Source organism: Miscanthus floridulus, chromosome 15, assembly GCF_019320115.1.
Source record: "Miscanthus floridulus cultivar M001 chromosome 15, ASM1932011v1, whole genome shotgun sequence".
Classification (NCBI taxonomy): Eukaryota; Viridiplantae; Streptophyta; class Magnoliopsida; order Poales; family Poaceae; genus Miscanthus; species Miscanthus floridulus.
Genome location: NC_089594.1, coordinates 3,020,606 through 3,042,125, shown reverse-complemented (window position 1 = coordinate 3,042,125; position 21,520 = coordinate 3,020,606). Strand labels below are relative to the sequence as shown.

Here is a 21,520-nt window from a genome sequence, read left to right as displayed (position 1 = left end):
CATCGCCATCGAGCTCGGTGCTACGCGACTCTACGTCCGCGGCGACTCGGAGCTAGTCGTTGATCAGGTCATGAAGGAGTCCTCCTGCAAAAGCCCCCTCATGACAGCATACTACCAAGAGGTGCGCAAGCTCGAGGACAAGTTCTAGGGAATCGAGTTGCATCACGTCCCTTGAAGGGACAACGATGCCGCCGATTTCCTCACAAAACTGGCCGCCAGGCGGGATCCATCCCCGAGCGGGGTCTTCATCAACGACGTCCACGAGCCGTCCGCCCGCATCCTGGAAGGTCCGACCCAGACACGCCCCGACGGCCAACCGGCGATCGGGGGCTCCGACCTCGACGCCCAGCCAGCGCCCGGGGGCTCCGACCCCGGTAGCTCTACTCACCTGCGGACGTCGCCGTACTGGCACTCGATGAAACCGATTGGCGGGTACTGCTACTCGCCTACCTCCTCGAGGAGGTCCTCCCACCCGAAAGGACTGAAGCCCGATGAATCGCTCGACGCGCCAAGACCTTCATCGTGCTCGGTAACGAACTCTACAAACGGAGTCCGTCAGGGGTGCTCATGAAATGCATCCCCGCCAGCCGGGGAAGCAGATCCTCCTCGAGGTCCATGCTAGGATCTGCGGGCATCATGCGGACCCAAGGTCTTTGGTCAGAAAACCTTTCGCCAATGTTTTTACTGGCCCACCGCGCTACGAGACGCGGAGGAGGTCGTCCGTAGGTGCGAAGGATGTCAGTTCTACGCTCGGGAAACCCATTTACCAGCGCAGGAGCTCCAAACCATCCCAATCACCTGGCCATTCGCAGTCTGGGGCCTCGACATGGTAGGACCCCTCAAAAAAGGCCCAGGCGGCTTCACTCACCTACTCGTAGCAGTTGACAAGTTTAACAAGTGGATAGAGATCAAGCCCATCACCAATCTCTGCTCGGAAGAGGCGATCAAATTCTTCCTCGACATCATCTACCGATTCGGCGTTCCTAACTGTATTATCACTGACCACGGGACCAACTTCACCAGGAAGAAGTTTCTGGACTTCAGTGATGGATACGGCATCAGAATCGACTGGGCTTCGGTCAGACATCCATGAACTAACGGTCAGGTCGAACGCGCCAATGGCATGGTCCTCCAAGGACTCAAGTCGCGCATCTTTGACCGACTCAACAAACACGCTGAGCGATGGGTTGCTGAGGTCCCAGCGATCCTTTGGAGCCTAAGAATGACCCCAAACCGATCCACGGGATTCACACCTTTCTTCCTGGCCTACGGAGCAGAAGCCGTGTTGCCCTCCGACCTCGACCATGGCGCACCAAGAGTAAAAGCTTTCGACCGCAACCGAGCCGTGGAGGCTCAGCAAGACGCCGTCAACCTGCTCGAAGAGGCCCGCGAGACAACCGTCATCCGCTCCGCTCGCTATCAACAAACCCTCCGCAGGTACCACGAAAGGAAGATCAGTGGAAGGATACTTGAAGTCGGCGATCTCATGCTCTGAAGGACCCAATCGATGAAGGAAAACACAAGCTCTCCACCCTAGGAAGGACCCTATATGGTAACCGAAGTAATCTGACCGGGCACCTACCGACTGGAGGACAACAACGACAATGTTCTCAACAACACTTGGAACATTGAACAGCCACGTTGTTTTTCCCTTAAACTTAGCCTAAGCACTTTTGGTTAAAACACATGCTCCCGTAAGAGCGCCCCCGCCCGAAACACTTTCAACCCGGGTCGCTCGGGGGCTCCATAAGTGTACAAATATTGAGTATTACCTCTCTTTTTCTTTACTATCACATGGTATACAACTTTCTCCCCGAATGGAAACACAATCCATTCCTTTGATTACCCTACGTAACCATGTTCTTACTCCCAAACCGAACGCACCCCGCCTTTCCCTACGAATGCGAGCAACCGAGCCCCGCGGGCCACACCCCGGGCTCCCAAAATCGCACCCTACGGGACAAAACGGGCAGGTACGAAAAAGAAAGGATAAAAACAAAGGTTATGCTAGGATAGAAACAAGGAAGCAGATATGGTGGTTTCGTCACAGGGGCAGTACGGTTATATTTATTGATGCAAAGAAACTATTTACACGGGGACATACCCATAAAACTTAACTATTACACTTTTTCTACTGCTACAAATACTACTGCGGTCGCTCGAACGACATCGCCTGGAAGCCAAAGAAGAAATCGGATGCAACCACCAGGACCTGCTCGACTCTGCTCCTTTGACTTCAGCAAAACGCAATAGATACCTCCAGGGCGTCGCACCTATAGATGCTCAGTAGAAGAACATGGAGCTCCTGACCTTCTCATGCAGTCGAGGCAGCTCCTGGGTGGGGGCGCCGCTACTGAGGTATGGCCGCCATGGCTAGAAGAAATCTCATCAAACTTTATGAACTGGCCGACTTGAGCGGCTATAGGCAAGGAACCCTCCATCGGCACAATCATGAGTAACCTCCCCTCCGACGAAGCTCGCCCGAGAAAGATCCACCAAAGAAAATCTACCCACGGCTCCATCCCAAAGAAGGCCTCGCAGATTAGATCCGGCATCACTTCTAGTCCAACATCACACTCCGGGTTCACAAAAGGATTTGTAAGTCCTCCCCCTCGCTCACTCTCTCTCCCACTTAGGAACCGCCACGGCATACAGGCACTCTCGGTGAGAAGGAAGAAGGAAGAGAGACAATAGTTGGAGAACAAGCAAAAGGACTGCGACGGAGAGCCCTCTCCCTCCCCCTATTTAAAGAAGAGAAGCAGACGATCAGAGCGCAAAACTCTGCCCCCATTCAATGCGGATGGGAAACGATGGGACACGCCCTGGCCGAAGGGGCGCACATTGACTGACGGAGCAACGCCGGGTCAGACGGAACGTCGCCTGGCAAAGCGAGACATGGCCTGGGTATGGCCCACCACTATCGCACGACCGAGCACGAAAACCGAAGCGTCACCACACGCAGACAGCTCCTCGCTCCCCAGGCCAGGGGAGACCTAAAACGAAATCTCCGCCGGGAGACCAACCGATCCCCCGAGCCGATCAAATCGCTCAGGATAAACCCCGAGACACGGGTAGGAAGCTAAGGGACGACCCACGTGGGCCATGCCGACTCCGTCACGAACGACGAGCTCGAGTCCCGGTCGGACATTTCCGACTGAAGCTCTTCGAGCCCCGTCACTCCAGTCGCCAAGGTAAACATTATCAAAACCCCCTCTATTTCTTTATAAAATCATTTCATACATCCATACGCGCATTTCATTCCATACGCCCGCGCCTCCCGGACGATTCGGGCCCTGAACCGCCCGGGGGCTCGGGAACTAAGCATCGCACGTGCAGCGAAATGCATCAGAACGCTCCGTGTTGCGTCACGAAGCGGTGGTTGCCTCATTCGACATGGGCAACCAACAGAGCCAGGGGAGAAAACCGTAGATGAGCACCGTGCGGCCCTAGCTCGGTCCGGCAGACCGGGTCATCTCAACCTTCTCGTTCGATCCTGAACCTCTCGCTAGGCCCACAGAATCTCCATCGAAGGGGAGGCCGTTAGGCCACCTGGGTCGGTCTCCGGAACGACCTAGGCATCTGTCGGGTTGCAGGCAAAGGAGTAGTGGAATGTCACAAGAGGGCTATGCCGACCCCGTCACGAACGATGGACCCGGATTCCACTCGATCACACCCGTTAGCGAACTCACCGAGCTAGTCTTCGAGCCCGAGTGATCGGGACAGGCGACGAAACTCAGCCCCTCCGGTTGTGAGGAACCGAGGATGGGGTAACGCACAATACTCACATCGACCCCCACGAAGGCTCGATAGGGCTCGGGGGCTCAAGAAAAACGGCAAGGACAGCGACCTCGAACTCGCCAGATCCACGACTCCGACTCACCCGATCCCGCGACGCGCGTCGACGCCAGGATCCGCGAGCATCGCCTCGTCCGATCTTTAACCAACTAACTACGCTTTGGCTTCAAAACGGCTTCACTGCGCTCCAAATAAACCTGGGACCGTGACTCCTAAACTCGCGTAACGGCTTCAGACGGCTTCACTACGCTCCAAAAAACCTTGGGACCACGACCCCAAACTCGCGTCGTCAGGATCTATGACATCCGGCTACGGCTCTAGGGACCGTGACCCCGAGCTCGCGTCGACAGGATCTATGACATCCGGCTACGGCTCCTAGGACCGCGACTCCTAAACTCGCGTAACGGCTTCACTTCCGACTACGCTCCAATCAACCTGGGACCGCGACTCCTAAACTCGCGTAACGGCTTCACTTAGGATCCACGAGCTCCGGCTCGTCCGATTCCTGAACTAACTAAACTAACTCCCGCGATCCACGACACGCACCGACGCCTGGGTCCGTTCGCGGTCCTACCTCGCTCGATCCCACAGCGCGCATCGACACCAAAGATCAGTGAGCTCTGACACGACCGAACCAAGCTATCATCGTCCGTGGCGCGCACCGACGCCAGCGGTTTCTCTGAACTAACCTTCTCACCCGATCCGCAGCGCGCACCGACGCCGGGATCAGTAAGTTCTGTCTCATCCACGCCTAAAAGACCCCTCGGCTGCACAACGACGCCGAGGTTAAATGAAATTTTGTCTCAAAAACTAAAAACACGCACGTCCGCCGAAGCAACACCCCTAGCCGGTTCGGCCCGAACCGCCCGAGGGCTCGGGGGCTACACCCGCGGGTGCGCTCGCGCGCACTCGCCGACACAACAGAAAAACCTCCCCTGCTGACAACACAGAAAACCCCCCAGCCGGTTCTGCCCGAACCGCCCGAGGGCTACACCCGTGGGTGCGCACGCGCGCACCCGTCGGCAGGACAAAAATCCCCTGGACGATTCTGCTCAAATCGCCTAGGGCTCGGGGGCTCTTGTCGGGTTCATAAACCCGGGGTCCCTCGAGGACCGGCTTCTACGCCAGGGCTCGGCCCAGGAAAACAGCATGTAGTTCGTAGGCCGGCCCAAGAGCCTAAGACACGACGGGCCGGAGGGACAGTCCGGTCGCCGACTGGAAGGTCTACCCAAAAACAGGCGCTCGCTCGTCAACCTCTCCGACCCACCTCTCCGACCGGAGCATTCGCTTCGGGCACCAGCCGCCTCCGGGCGGTCTCCCCGATCGGAAAGGCCTGGCCCAAAGCACCGCTTCCTAATCCGACCCCGCGTCTCCGACCGGGGACCCCGTAGGAAGCCTGCTTACCACTCTTCTCCGACTGGCGCGGCCAGGGCCGACTAGGGCCATCCGACCGGGGACACCCGCCCGGAAGGGACAAGGGGCAAACGGAGAAGGCAGTGCACAAAGTCAAACCTCGATACCAGGACCATACCCTGTACGTCTGCGGGAATAGTGCTCCTCAACCGCCCTGACACAAACAGTATTGTAGGCGCCGACATTTGTGTCTACAGTATTGTAGCGCCATCGGGCTCCCATACGGCAAAAAGCCTCCCACACACCGCTGGGCATCGATAGTAGGCGTCAGGGTTCACCATACCTGGCACACAGGGTAGGGCTTCTCACACACCAATAGTATTTTGTAAGTACCGACATCCACCCTTTCTGAAGAAGCCAACGCAACCTCCCATGTGCACCTGACATTCTACAGTGACATCAACAGTATTGTGGGTGCCTACCATCATCACTACCCTCATCGGCGTGGGCAACAAGGCTTAGAAACATCCGTACTCTCTCCCTCTCACCTGTAAAGCCATCCCCTTTATCTATAAAAAGGGGATGCGCTCCCTCCAACAAAGGAGGTCCACTTCTTCAAGTTCAGGCTCACTAGATCGATAGCTCAAAAACCCCTCAAGCACACGCTTGAACACCTAGCTCACAGCGGAGTTCCGGTCGCCCTCGGCCCTTCCAGTCGGACCCGACCGGGCCTCTCGTACACCCCTCCTTTCCCCTTCTCGTTTGTAACCCCACTACAGACTTCGAGCACCTGGGCTCAGGAATAAAGTCACCGACCGACCCACACTGGACGTAGGGCACGTTGCCTGAACCAGTATAAATCCTGTGTCATTGAGTGCTAGGCCACCTCCGATCACAACGTACAGCAAAACTACAAATATTCACTAGTTGGTCACTTTCTGTACCGACAATAATCCTTGTTACCATCTTCCTACTGAGTCACCTAGACATGGTCATTTCTTGTCACTTATCAGCTCAGTATCTGACCAGATGTCCTTCCATGGTCCACCTTTGCTCCCTAACCTGCACACAACAGCAAAATACTATGAGTCACCAAGGTTTACGCTATCCATATTTCAAGAAAAGGGGCAGCTGGATCTCAGGTAGTACCTCCAAAATCCAGCAGCTGCTCTCAAGCTAATAAAAAGAACTAGACCAGACCAAACACCACCAAGACCAAGCTTAGGAGCAGCGACAAGTAGGAATGCCGATGAAACAGCACCAACAAAAAACTTAGCAACACAGATGCCCAAAACTGTAAGCACGCCAGAGTCCCGCTATGTTTAGTTATGACAACCTAATGGGGGATACAATAGAAAACGGCATCCATACCATAGAGTATGCAGCATAGGCGAAGTCAGACACGCCATAGTACAGCCCGTCGATCACGAACGCAATAGCATTTATCGGCTGAGAAACAGTGACAAACTGCAAGAGTTCATATTGTCACAATGAGCATAAACAATATCATGCTTTACTTCTGAAAGTCAGGTGCTTTATTCCAATTATTCTTCATTACCCAGACTCCAGATTTGGCAATGTCTAAAACTGCCGGATCATTTGTAAACAGCACAGAAAAAGAACCAAACCCAAAGAACAGAGCCACAGCCAGTGCAATTCCAGTTACACCTCCAATCTACACAACAACAACAACAACAACAACAAAGCCTTTAAGTCCCAAACAAGTTGGGGTAGGCTAGAGTTGAAACCCATCAGAAGCAATCAAGGTTCAGGCACGTGAATAGCTGTCTTCCAAGCACTCCTATCTAAGGCTAAGTCTTTGGGTATATTCCATCCTTTCAAGTCTCCTTTTATTGCCTCTACCCAAGTCAACTTCGGTCTTCCTCTGCCTCTCTTCACGTTACTGTCCTGGCTTAGGATTCCGCTACGCACCGGTGCATCTGGAGGTCTCCGTTGCACATGTCCAAACCATCTCAACCGGTGTTGGACAAGCTTTTCTTCAATTGGCGCTACCCCTAATCTCTCACGTATATCATCATTCCGAACTCGATCCTTTCTTGTATGACCGCAAATCCAACGCAACATACGCATTTCCGCGACACTTAGCTGTTGAACATGTCGTCTTTTCGTAGGCCAACATTCTGCACCATACAACATAGCAGGTCTAATCGCCGTCCTATAAAACTTGCCTTTTAGCTTCTGTGGTACCCTTTTGTCGCATAGGACACCAGACGCTTGCCGCCACTTCAACCACCCTGCTTTGATTCTATGGCTAACATCTTCATCAATATCCCCGTCCCTCTGTAGCATTGATCCTAAATATCGAAAGGTATCCTTCCTAGGCACTACTTGACCTTCCAAACTAACATCTTCCTCCTCTCGAGTAGTAGTGCCGAAATCACATCTCATATACTCAGTTTTAGTTCTACTGAGTCTAAAAGCTTTGGACTCCAAAGTCTCCCGCCATAACTCCAGTTTCTGGTTCACTCCTGTCCGGCTTTCATCAACTAGCACTACATCGTCCGCGAAAAGCATACACCAAGGGATGTCCCCTTGTATGTCCCTTGTGACCTCATCTATCACTAAAGCAAATAAATAAGGGCTCAAAGCTGACCCTTGATGTAGTCCTATCCTAATCGGGAAGTCATCCGTGTCTCCATCACTTGTTCGAACTCTAGTCACAACATTGTTGTACATGTCCTTAATGAGCCCGACGTACTTCGTTGGGACTTTATGTTTGTCCAAAGCCCACCACATAACATTCCTTGGTATTTTATCATAAGCCTTCTCCAAGTCAATAAAAACCATGTGTAGGTCCTTCTTCTTCTCCCTATACCGCTCCATAACTTGTCTTACTAAGAAAATGGCTTCCATGGTTGACCTTCCGGGCATGAAACCAAATTGGTTCATAGAGACCCGCGTTATTGCTCTCAAGCGATGCTCGATAACTCTTTCCCATAGCTTCATAGTATGGCTCATCAACTTAATTCCCCGGTAATTCGTACAACTTTGAATATCCCCTTTATTCTTGTAGATCGGTACCAATATACTTCTCCTCCACTCATCAGGCATCTTGTTCGATCAAAAAATATGGTTGAACAGCTTGGTTAGCCATACTATAGCTATGTCCCCGAGACATCTCCACACCTCGATTGGGATACCATCCGGTCCCATCGCCATACCTCCTTTTATCCTTTTCAACGCCTCTCTGACCTCAGATTCTTGGATTCTCCGCACAAAGCGCCTATTGGTGTCATCAAAAGAGTCATCCAACTGAAATGTTGTGTCCATATTCTCACCATTGAACAATTTGTCAAAATACTCTTGCCATCGATGTCGGATCTCATCCTCCTTCACCAAGAGGTGCTCCCTTTCATCCTTAATGCACTTAACTTGGTTGAAGTCCCGTGTCTTTCTCTCACGAACCCTAGCCATCCTATAAATGTCCTTCTCTCCTTCCTTCGTACTCAGATGTTGGTAAAGATCCTCGTACGCTGTACCCTTTGCCACACTTACAGCTCGTTTTGCAGTCTTCTTTGCCACCTTGTACTTCTCTATGTTGTCCACACTCCTGTCATGGTACAAGCGTCTATAGCATTCTTTCTTCTCTTTAATAGCCCTTTGGACTTCCTCGTTCCACCACCAAGTATCTTTAGCCTCGCGTCCCCTTCCCTTGGTTACTCCACACACCTCTGAGGCTACCTTCCGAATGTTGGTTGCCATCTTGTCCCACATGTTGTTTATGTCGTCTTCTTCCTTCCAAGAGCCCTCTTTGATAACCCTTTCCCTAAATACCTCTGACGTCTCCCCTTTCAGTTTCCACCACTTTGTTCTTTCAATCTTAGCTTGTTTATCCCTACGGGCCCGTACCTGAAAACGAAAATCTGCCACCAAAAGCTTATGTTGAGAAACAACACACTCTCCTGGTATCACCTTGCAATCCAAGCATGCTCGTTTGTCCTTTCTTCTTGCGAGGACAAAGTCAATCTGGCTACAGTGTTGTCCGCTACTGAAGGTCACTAGATGAGATTCTCTCTTTCTAAAGAAAGTGTTGGCTATCATTAGGTCAAAAGCTACCGCGAAGTCCAGAACTTCCTCCCCCTCCTGATTCCTACTACCATACCCAAAACCTCCATGAACTGCCTCGAAACCTGCGCTTGTAGTACCTACATGCCCATTAAGATCTCCTCCTATAAAAAGCTTCTCACTACTAGGTATAGCTCTAACCATGCCATCTAAGTCTTCCCAGAACTGTCTCTTAACACTCTCGTCGAGGCCTACTTGGGGGGCATACGCACTAATTACGTTCAAGACCATATCACCAACGACAAGTTTGACTAAGATAATCCTATCTCCTTGCCTTCTCACTCCCACCACACCATTCTTGAGGCTCTTATCAATCAAAACTCCTACTCCATTTCTATTCGCGACTGTCCCTGTGTACCAAAGCTTGAAACCTGTATTGTCCACCTCCTTCGCCTTCTGACCCTTCCATTTAGTCTCTTGAACGCATAATATATTTACACGCCTCCTAGTCGCGGTATCAACTAATTCTCTTAACTTACCAGTAAGTGACCCTACATTCCAACTACCTAAACGGATCCTAGTTGGTTCGACTAGCTTCCTTACCCTTCGCACCCGTCGACTCAGATGCGAAGACCCTTGCTCATTTTTCACTACACCCGGGCGCCGATGTAGCGCGCCACTAAGGAAGCGACGACCCGATCCTTGGTTACTTGACACCATGCCCAGATCACGACACGGCGCGTCACGGGGGTGACGACCCGGCCCTTGCCCATTTAACACCATACCCGGGTTCCGATATGGCGCGTCGCTAAGAGGGTTACGCCCCAACGATTTTCTTTCGGGTTTCATCTCCATTAAAGTGGCTAAGTTTTTACATTGGCTCGCCACGCCTAACACAACCCTCCTCCTTTACCAGGGCTTGGGACCTGCTATGCTGGGACACCAAAGGCGCCCCACCATAATAAAACGTATCAGCAAGCAGCTCATGACTGGAGGTAAGATATTCCAGCAGCGTTTCTGAACTCCAAAGTGCATTATTAACCTGCAGAACCCTGTATAAAACCAAACGAGCTTGCTTGTAATTCCTTTTCGCATATTCACTCGCAAGAAGAGCCTGCATTGATTATGGAAACTTTAAAACAGAACACATACAGATTTGTAATATAAGACCCTAGACAAGAAATGTCACATATTGTAAATGTACATACCTGCCCAGCAAGAGCTAGCGCATCATTCAGAAGAGAAATTGTCAGCCACACTTGCAAGCACTGACCCTTCTCTTGCAGCCAGAGATGTCGACAGTGTCATGGTCAGGAGTACTGCAATAGTCCTGCCAATCAGAAGTCCACCTACAGAATAGTTTCCAGTTAAAGTGGCTATCATGGGGCTCTGCTCTGATCTAGTAACCTATAATTTGGAGTATGTTAAATATTAATGGAGTTGCAACAAAAAGTTTTAGCAACAAAATAAGTTTGTCCTGAATCAATATTTGGAGCATCCACCAACCTGATTTTAGATAACGTATGATTCCACAACCAATTACATTTCTGGAAAAGTGTACTACTTTACTATTCAGCTTCCAAAGAAGGATGCAAGCTATCACGTACCTGACAACAAGCAGATAGTTGTACCAAGGATTTAGTTCTCATGAGTGCAGTTGAAGATGAAAAGACAATCCAAAAAAAGGAAACACATTAAATTCTGAAGATGGATTCAACATACTCTGAGGTCACTGTTGCCAAGGCAGCACCTCTAACTCCTAAACCAAGTGGAAAAACAAGTATGGCGTCAAGTATGACATTTACTAGGTTGCCAACACCTGCATCCAGAATGCTTAAATCTTTACTTTTGTCGTTTGCAGGAACATAAACATCATAAATAAGACAATCATCAGGCAAAGTTCTCACAACTTGCATTGGTAGTAGCTATCACTTCCTAGATCTTACTGCCACTCATTAATGGGGAACTTTAAATCTAAAATTGATAACATTGACAGGTCTATTACTGTTAAATTTCTAGATGACCACTGAACTAGTTGTATAGATAACTGAAGTGGCAATACATGCACAAGACATTTCATCCTGAAACTTGCTCATAAGAAATACATAATTGCAAAAGTTCACATGGTCTACTTTGTCCATTTCAGCTAAAAGAGTTTCATATAATCTTACCCACAGCATATAAAGGTGTTTTTGTATCCATGAGCCCACGAAATGCACCCTGTGCAGCAAGTGCCACCACGATCGGTGGAGCACCATATGCCCTAAATGTAAGAAATTGCTCAGCTGGTATTCGCATTGGAGAATCCTGCATAGATAATACACAACAAATCAGGTTTTGACAGTTTGAGTAAAGGTACTGTAAGAATAACAGATGATAAAAAACTTGGGCTCAAATGTCAAAACTAAAATAAGGTGTTAGTATTACAGTTATTCATGGTCTTCAATTCAACTATTGACACAAGGTATATGTCTATATGACAGGTACATGATACTTCTATTTTAAAGAAACATAGCTAGGTATGACAATTTTTGTGTAACTAAAAAAAAAAATACTGGCTAAGCGGATAACCAACTGGGTGCCAAGTCATTGATACTAAAGTTTCTGAGAATAGAAATAAATTAAACTTCTTACTTACAATAGGTATGCCGATCATGTCCATTAGTGTCCCCGATCCAAAAATCAGTGCCACAGTTTCCATCAGCCCAATACCAGCAGCTAAAGCCAATGATGTTGATACTGCTGGAAGAAACTTCCTTTTCGGGGTCAACTCTTCAGGAGACCTTGGAAAGTCGAATCCTAAGCGAGAACTAAATAATAGATTAGTGTAACACAAATAGTGGGGTTATTGTTAGCAAATGTTCGAAATCTTCAGCTGCTTACCTTCTCTTGTCCCACTGAAACCATCATCCGTTGCCTGCTGCTCAGCAACAAAGGATGTGGTCACGTTAAGCAGGGGCACATTAAACAGCTTTGACACCAAATTGAACACTGAAATTGATACACCAACAGCAGCAAGTTCGGCCGAACCTGATGACAGAAAAATTATGGGTAGTTTAATTTAAATATCAGCGAATGCTCATTGACAAAACTAGGAAAAACAGGAAAGATCAATCAAATGTTTCCATCTGTAGCATGAGACCCCCCAGAGAGGCAGAAATTGAGGAAAAGAGGAAAGATTCACTTCACCTAAGTGACTGACGAAGGCGGTGTCGACGAGCGCCGCGATGGGGTCGGCGGCGAGCGCGAGCGCGGCGGGCAGAGCGATGCTGAGGATGTCCAGCCCGATCGTATCCAGAGCAAACCATCCCTGCACCCCGCGCCCCTTGTCCCCCTCTCCGTTCTTGGCCTCCCGCGAAGAAGCTGCTTCCTCCTCGACCACGGCAGTTTGCTTCCCGCTACATCGAGGGGGCCAGCGGCGGCGGCGGCGGCGCTGTGCGAGGCAGGCGCGGGTGAGCCGTGATGACGGGGTCAGGGTGAGAGCGCAGGCGACCGCCCTCACCGTTACCGGCGGCGAGGTCACCATGCGCGCGAGCGAGAGGAAGAATATCTCGCCTCCTATTCGGCCAAATGGTTACTTGACTTCAGACAGACAGAACGTATGGCCACAAATGCAACGATTTCACAAAAATACGGTGTAATTCTTGTAGAAAGCACTATATGTATGATCCATATTATATTTCAACTAGGATTTAAATTGGTGGATAACGAAAAACGACTCTTTTTTTCTCTTCCTTCCCTTCAAACTGCAGTAGTGCAGAATTACCAAGGGTGGTTTGCTGTCCACTGATTGGTATCTGAAAGCATCAAATCCACTTGGCGTCTTGGCGATGCTGAATTGCTGATACTGACTGCTTAAATGTAGATACGTCAGCAAGCTGTGACAATTTTGGAATATTTTGTGTGAACCATGTCATGGATTCCAATGGCCCCGTGAGGAGAAGGTTTTCAGATGAACCAAATGATATACTCCCTCCGTCCTAAAATATCTATCGTTTTCGTTTTTCAAGAAACAACTTTGACAAAATATATATTAAAAAATATTAATATTTATGATACATAATTAGTATAATTGAAAATATATTTAAATCTAGTTTTTTAATAAATTTATTAGGAGATACAATGCTGCACGTATTTTTTACAAATTGAGTCAAACTTGCGACACGAAAACCAAAAACGACAAATAGTTTGGGACAGAGGGAGCATGTGGTTCTTGGAGCAATTCTGCCCAATAGATCTTTCAAGATTGCTACTCTCCTTTAACGATCATTTCAAATATTTTCAGTCACAGTGCCCCTTTGCTATCTTATTTTCAATTACACTCCAATAAAGAAGCGTATACTCCCTCTAGTCATCACTACACTAGTTTAACGATTAATTAATAGTATATAACCAATACTAAGAATTGATCGCAAAAACATATTAAGAATTTTAAGCGTACCATTTTCAGCAAAATAAAATTTATAATATTTCAAAAATTATGGACAAAATCTACCGTTCCCATTGTTTTTTGAGAAGTCCATTCAAAATATTCAAATAGTCATTGATTCAAAAAAAAAAAATTAAACATGTCGACAAGTATGTACATGTGGTGGGCTTTCGTACTAGGCCAACATGGGCCAATGTGGAATTAGTTCAACGAGCCCAACACACTGCCGGCGTCACGTGCCACTGCCCCCACTGTTCTTCACCAGAAACCCGCCGCCGCTCCGCCGCTTTGGTCTCCGTCGTCCCCATCTCCATCTCCGGCCACCACTAGCTTCCGACCCGTAAGTACCAACGCCCCTTCGCTCCTACCTTACCCCCACAAGCACACTAGTTCTCGATGCGAGAGTCATTCATTCCATCCATGAGATTGGCCTTTGATTCGTACCGCGTTGTGCATCGGTCGCAGTTTGCAGTTGCTAGGAGCAAACTCTCCCTGACCGAGGGACGAATTCAGAGGGTGCGTGCATGAAATTCGCAGGCTGGTACCTGAAGATCGCGGTGGTCGGGGCCTCCATTGGCGCCGCCATGGAGCTCTTCATGATCCACACGGGCTTCTGTAGGTTTCTCCCTCCCTGCTCTGCTCAGCATCCAACCCCCTCACCCTTGTAATTTATTTCTGATCTCTAATAATCAGTCGCACTTGAATCAATTATTATTGGCTGTCCATCTGAGAGCTTGCATCCAGTCCTCAGTTTTTTTTAACCTGTAGGTAGCTTTAGGCAGATTGCAAAGTTTTCAACTGCAGCATTGCTGCTATTGTAGATCCAATTGGCACTTGCATTTTTCCAGTCATCCAAGTTCAGACCAGCTGATGGTTGACGATGAAACTAATGGGCTTGTTTAAGTCATTGGGTAATTGCCAAAGTTCCCAAATTTACCACGAATCACCAGTTGTTGGTTCAGTGCATCTTCCCATGTAACAACAATCCAAACTTCTGATACTTTGGTGGCCACAAAACGAGTTCAGATTGCCTAGTACCATTCATCCTGTCAGGCTCTCTATTTTTTCACTTCTGCACAGGAAGGCATCTTACATATATCTTCTCCATGGTTATATGTACAGATGATAAGGTTGTTGTTTTGGAGTCAGAAAAACGAGCTTGGGAAAGCAGTCCAGAGGCCCAAGCTATGAGGGAAGCCCTGAACCCATGGCGCAAGCATGATGAACAACAGAAGAAATAGTCATTAGTCATGTGTCCTGTCAAGTGATTGTATCCTCCATTCGTACTTTCGTAGGCCCTTGAACGAGGTAATATGAATGTGAGTCTTTTGCATTTGGGCTAAAGCACGTTCTCGGAAAAAAAAGTCTTTTGCATTTGGTGAATAATTTGTACTACTTTTCGGAAATTGCTGGATGCCTGGATGGATGTTACCTTCCAGGAAAGGTTGAAGGCCTATAGGTAACGGAGCTATTTCTTTTTTCGAGGGGACAACCTATACACTTTCAGACTGGATTTCACTTGTTATGTGTTATTACTTATTTTAACATTATAACAGCGAAATTGTAGGTATAGAAAGAGATGAAAGTTGTATGTCTGTTTGTACAATAATTGAATGCTCTGTGGATCCCGCGCTGAAGTGTAGTTCCTTTTCAACTATTGCTCAATGAAGTTTAGTTCCTTTTCAACACCTGAGTAGTCCATCCTGACCATTCTTGCAAAAGTTAAACTTTCTCTGTCATATTGTCCTATTTGAAGAACTCATTGATCCCCTGTTTGCTGTATCAGTATCTCCTTAATAAAGATTGAAAGTTGAAAGAGAAGTTATTTGACTTCATTTTAGGCAGAAAGCTGAAATGCCAATCAGTCCAATCTCCGAAGTCCTGCATACTTTAAGCCATTAAGTATAACATAAAAACAGTAAACATGGAGCATTTTGCACACAATTCTATTTGACCAGCAACAACAGTCTAAACTGACTCATGCTATCTTGGGCAAACTTGTTAGTATTCATGCTCTGTGGACTGTGAATGGTGTGTTGGTTTTGTACTTTAACATATCAGCTATTAAGCCGTTACTTTCCGATCATCTTTGTTTTGTTCAAGTATTTGCATTCACATTCTCCAGTTGTAACCCCTCAAATGAAGTAATACAAATGTGATTCTTTTTGCATTCCAGTGAATATTCTCTCCTACTAATCTGAAATTGCTGGACGGTAGCTTCCAGGAATGTTTAAAGGTTCATAGGCATGTGTCCACACTGGATTCGCTTTCTACCGTGCTATTTAACAATATAATAACAAAATTATAGGTTTAGAAAGGTGACAAAGGTCCATTTCTTTGCCTGAATCGAATGCTCCATGGGCTCCATACTGAATTATATTTCTTTTTTTATTACAGCTCACTGGAGTGTCCATCTAGGACATCCTTCCAAAATTTAGAACTTTCATGTCATTTTCTGCTATTTAGAGAACTCGCTGCCCTCCTTATTTAATGTAAACGTTATTGCCCTGACAAAGATTGAAAGATAAGTTATTTGCTCGGAACTCTACCATGTGATACGTCGTTAAGTAGCACTAGCTCCAAGTCAGAATATTCTTGTCAATCAAACTTTTTTAACTTTGATCATAAATGTACAAGAATTATTAGGTTGATTATTTAAGATATAGATGTTACTAAATTTACCGTGAGAAGTACTTTAAAAAAAATAATTCGTTCCTTTGAAATGCCATGTTTTCATTGGTCGAAATTTCAACGTACATAACAACAGTAAATACAGAGGATTTTGCACGTCTCAGTCAACCAGTAATAAACATTCCAAACTGACTTCATCCAACCTTGGGCCTACTTGTTAGTATTAATCCCAGTAAAGGTAATACTGGTTGTACTTTACATACCAGCTGATAAGCTGATAATTTTCTATCCTCTTGATGTCTCTTGTCATGGTATTCATTTCGTGTATTGTATCTAGCCCATTTCACCTAGAACTAAGTCAATTCTTTTGTACAAGCTAACTGTGGTTTCAAATCAGTAAGGAACTGATAAAGGAGTTTCTCTGTTAACTGGAAACTTGGTGAATGTGCTTACAACTTTACCGGCTAGCAGCAGCACCATAAGCTGGTTTTGTTCGTATGAATAGAACTATGCTTGATGCTAACCCCAGAAATGTGATGCAAGCCCACAGGAAGAAGGTGGTTGAGTAGCACTTCATCCCCATGCACACAATCATGGTGTCAACAGTGCCAGTGCTGTTATCCATTACTGTCATCTTTTGGCCATTTCCATCGTATACCATGGCAGCAATCTGGCCATAGAGGAGTGAGCCCAGCGGGATGTTGGTGATTAGGATGTTGTGATTCACCCCAACGCTATTTGGTCCAAAGAGCTCGGAGGTCACTGACACTGCTGCAGCAAAGATGAACCCTGAGCTTAGGCCAACTAGTGCTGTTCCTGCTACCAGGGTGCTTGCATCTTGTTGGTTCCACATAAGGAAAAAGGCCATTGGCATGGGGACCAATGCAGCAGCAAGCCACCCTGTGCGAGCAAGTGACACCTTCCTGTATACAAATTTTAGTTAGGAAGCATGTGATATGATGAGATATATGTTTGTGTATAAAGCAAAACAGATACCTGTGAAGGATGTCAGGTAGTGCAGAAAGAAGACGACCGAAGAAGGAGCAGGATGAGTAGACAGCAAGTAGCATGGTGAGCTGTGACTGCTGGCGCAATGACTGCGCAATCTGCCCCAAGTTGTTGCTGTATACCAGGCCAACAGTGGCTCCACAGAAGTAGGCTGTGTAGTAGAGCCAGAAGTCCACACACCGAATGAGCTTCTTTGCACTATGTTCTTCACCGAGCGCCGCCAGGTGGCCCTTGCCCACTATTGTTCCACAACAATTGCCTTGCGTCTGGTGCTCCATTGGTTTTTGCACCATCGCATTGGACTCCATCTGATGATTGTTACTGATTAGGAGTGGCTTATGTGGATCATCATGGTTTAGTGGCGATGCAGGGTCAGGGCCATCTGTATCCACATATGAGCAACTGGAGCAGGCAGGGATGATGAGAGGAAGGGTGAGGAGGACCATGGCACCTGTGAGGATGACCCATGCAGTAGAGCCGGTTGCGGTGAAAGATCCAAAGACCACCAGATATATCCCGGTGATGAATGCGAGGATGTAGAGACCGAGGAAGACACGCCTGTCATGCCTGGGCGCACTTTGGAGGTGGCTGTCATTTGTGTGGCAGAGGAGGATTGCTGGGAGTGCAAGAATAGAGACACCAAAAGGGAGGATTGCATTGAGGAGGAGGTATACAGCTGGGGAGGAAGGGGATAGGGCATTCGCAAAGAGAGTGTAGAAGGCAGCGCTGAGCCCGTTGAAGCTTATTGATAGGGAGAGGGCCAGGGAGCGGTTGTTTGCAGAGAAGCTGCGTATGCAGAGAACAAAGCATACTGTGTTGAACCAGCAGATGCTGCACCCTGCTATCAAGCAGACCAAGAACACCTGCAAGGGCCAACATATGAATCAGAATTTGATGATATAATTAAGTTCAATATAAATTGCAATTGCATATTATGGCTTTAATTGACAATTTAACCTCTGTCGTCTCTACATCTTGGCTTGAATACATTCGAGTGAAGTGTTTGCAATCAGTTTGTCAAGAAAACCGGTGGTGTGCTAATATAGACTATCTACTGAAAACTGCAGGGTTGATTTCTATGCTGGGAGGCCTATCTATAGGGCCTGGAATGCATTTTACTACTGGAAGAATGTACACATTTTTTTTTCCTTTGAAGATGTAGAGATAAATGCTTTTAAAATGTGCTTGGAATGGGACATGTAGTCTCATTTTCCTCAACAATTACCAGTAGCCTGATATGTGGTAGGCATTGAGTAGCTGAGAAGGGAAGTGAGGTTATGCATCAAATACTGTATAGTATTTTGTAACGGTGCTGTGGCAATGTGACCTTAAAACTTTGTGATTCCGTCTATGTGTTGTGACATGCCACATATTTCTCCTGAATGTATTGAAGGAAGGTGTGGAGTAGGTGGATGATGCAGCCGTGACTTGTGAGAATGGAATGGCATGATGTGATTGCGATGTGTGTTTGTTGGTGTGATGGTAGACTTATTTCGCAGTGGCTGAGAACTCATCTACCTTTGTGTACTACTACTAGGCCTTCAAGATTTTTTAGTGTGGATAAAGATAGTGTCCTGCTGGTGCTGTGGGGGAAATGAATTTGAGTGGTTTGCTTGTTAATAGAAGCAAGAACATTTTACGCTTCCCCAGGATTTTGATTCCTTGATTGATGCTAGTTGCTGGAATATGTTGTCACTGTTTGACAGTTGAAAAAAAGGGTTTTCGGATTGGGCACACCTATCAATGAACAAGATATTTACCAGAAAAAAGAAACGTATACAGTTTGGAGTATGTGTTTGTTTTATCAGGTTATTAGACAAAGAAACAGGAGAAGTTAGAACTTTGCGAGAGCGCGCGTGTTGTGCAGGTGGCTCATCTAGCAGTCAAAAGCAGAGCAGAGGCAGACTGGTAGGAGGAAAGCAGAGTTGAGTTAGTTGCAGATAACATTCAATTCAGACCTGAGACTGAATTTGAAATGTACTGGTTGGTTGGTTGTTGTTTTTTTAATTTTTACGGTTGGTTGTTGATGAAGTAACTTAACTATTGCTGGATACTCCGCTGGTTGATGATGGATGTCTAATCCCCATCTCATGTCATGTCACTTTAGCTCGGCCCTTTGTTTGGATTTTCTAAGGAAAATGCATGAGAAGGTGATAGGAGAATAAGAATGCCAAACACTTGCATTTTAGAATGAAATTCTAGAATCTAACTATTTTTTTATCCGAACACTGCCATTTGTAGGGATTCTTAATGTACAAAGACAATAATCACTATGTGAGAATGAAATATAAAGAAAACCCTCATTATTTTTTAAAATTCTATGACTATATATATAGTTTGTGACAGGACTGTATAGTTTATGACAAGAAAATCGATCAGCACCATACGAAAAGCTTTGAAATACGAATGCTAAAGAAAGTATGTGTTCTGTAATAAACACGCGCAGTAAAATAACATCAAAGAAGAAGAAGAAAAGGGAGAGGGGAAACAAAGAAGAGGTAAGGTGAGAATGGGTTGGTTCGGATAATAAACGTAAGGAAGGAGATGGAGATCCGTTCCGACGGGTGCAGCTGAGCATATACGATCTTTGTCTTTTCAAGAAAAGGAAAGGAGATGCCAGATGGAGCCATCTCCCATCCACAACAGCCCACAGTGGAGTAGCGTGCTTGCTTTGTGCTGGACTGCTGGTCACCGTCCGTCCGTCACCCTCCGAATATATAGAAGCACAGCAAGATAATACGGCGTCCGAATAGGAGCCGGCCGGCACGGCATGGTCGTCGCCACCGACGACGGAAGGGCGAGCGGCATGCGCGGCGCCGGCGTCCTTTTCTGCTCCGCCGGCCATTGGCCATTGGCCATTATATTGCTGCTCGCTGCCTCCGTCCCTGATTCCCCATCATCACACTCTACAATCTCCATCGTCGTCTACGTCCATTCCTATCTTCTTCTTTTTTGTTATTTATTTCTTTCTTTCTCATAGACTAAACGAAACGATCGAGACGGCTGGTAATTGATCGATGAGGGTGACTGACATATACTCCTATATGCACTGCCTGCCAACCACGGCCCAACCTCAACGATCGAACATCAGCTGGACACGCCGCCAAGCAATGACAATGACGACGACACGCACGTACCAGAGGGTAGGGGACGGCGACGGACGCGACCAGGCAGTAGTACTGCACGGCGTAGGCGGCGAGCCCCATGGCGGCGGAGACCATGAGCACGGCGTGGAGCGGCATGTGGAGCAGCGCCAGCCCCGACGACCACCCCAGCGCCTTGCCCAGGTCCGACGCCGTGGCCAGGTAGTTGAGCGCCTCCTGGGAGACACCCAGCGAGGATTTCAGCGCCGACGAGTAGGCCGAGAAGTCGAAGTTGGTCCCCGTCAGCGCCTGGATCCACACCGTCGCCGCCAGCATCGCCCACCGCCGCCACGCCTCGTCCCGGCCGCCGTCGCCGTTCCTCCATCGCTCATGCCGCTGCCCCTCCACCTCCGCCATTCCAGCGCCCTCCTCCCCGCCTCGGCCTGGTTGCGCCATGCTTGTTTGATTCTGGAATGATGATTGCAAGGCGCGCGCGCTCCCGCCGCGCGGACAAGCGCCCGCGTTGCCTGTCCGTCCGTGCCAACAACCGCTTCCCCCCTCCCTCTTTCTTCTCTGCTCAGCTACCTGCTCTATCGATCGCGCTGCCTATATTTATACATACATACACATGAGCTTTCCTGTTTAGTAATAGTAAGTTCGTTTCGATCTATTCCATTTGTTTTAAAATATATAGAACCTGTTAGGCACAGCTTAGTTCACTATTTTTTTTTATAAACAGCTTCACAAGCAGTTTTTTTTATGAAGCTGTTTTGAAAAAAAATGTTTGGCAAAATAGCTTCACCAACAGCGCATGAGTGAGAGAGCTGGAATAAGCTATTATTTTCAGCTTCATCCCAACTCATATCTTTGTGAGAGGAGGATTGTAAAAATAAGTGTTTGGTAAAAAAAACAACGAGCTGTTGTGAGATGTGCCAAACAGGCCCATACTATTAGTGGTTTCAACTTTATTTTATGATAACTCAACCTTTTTTGAAAAAAAATCTGACCAAGTTTATAGACAAATATATATCAACATATACGGTGCGTACAATACTGATGGGTTTAATTAGTTTTGAGAAAGAAAATGGTGGCTCTAATGGAAATAAATTGATTCTATATAAATGCCCGACACGACACACGGTTCAATTCCCGTTCTAAAAAATGATGATGTAACACCTTGATAGATCCTATGAAA

At 47.4% G+C, this 21,520-nt stretch overlaps 1 pseudogene; it reads right to left on the bottom strand.

The window, feature by feature from the left end:
- Positions 1-349: 349 nt before the first annotated feature.
- LOC136508101 (uncharacterized) lies at positions 350-20,876 on the bottom strand (annotated as a pseudogene).
- Between the last annotated feature and the right edge of the window lie 644 nt (positions 20,877-21,520).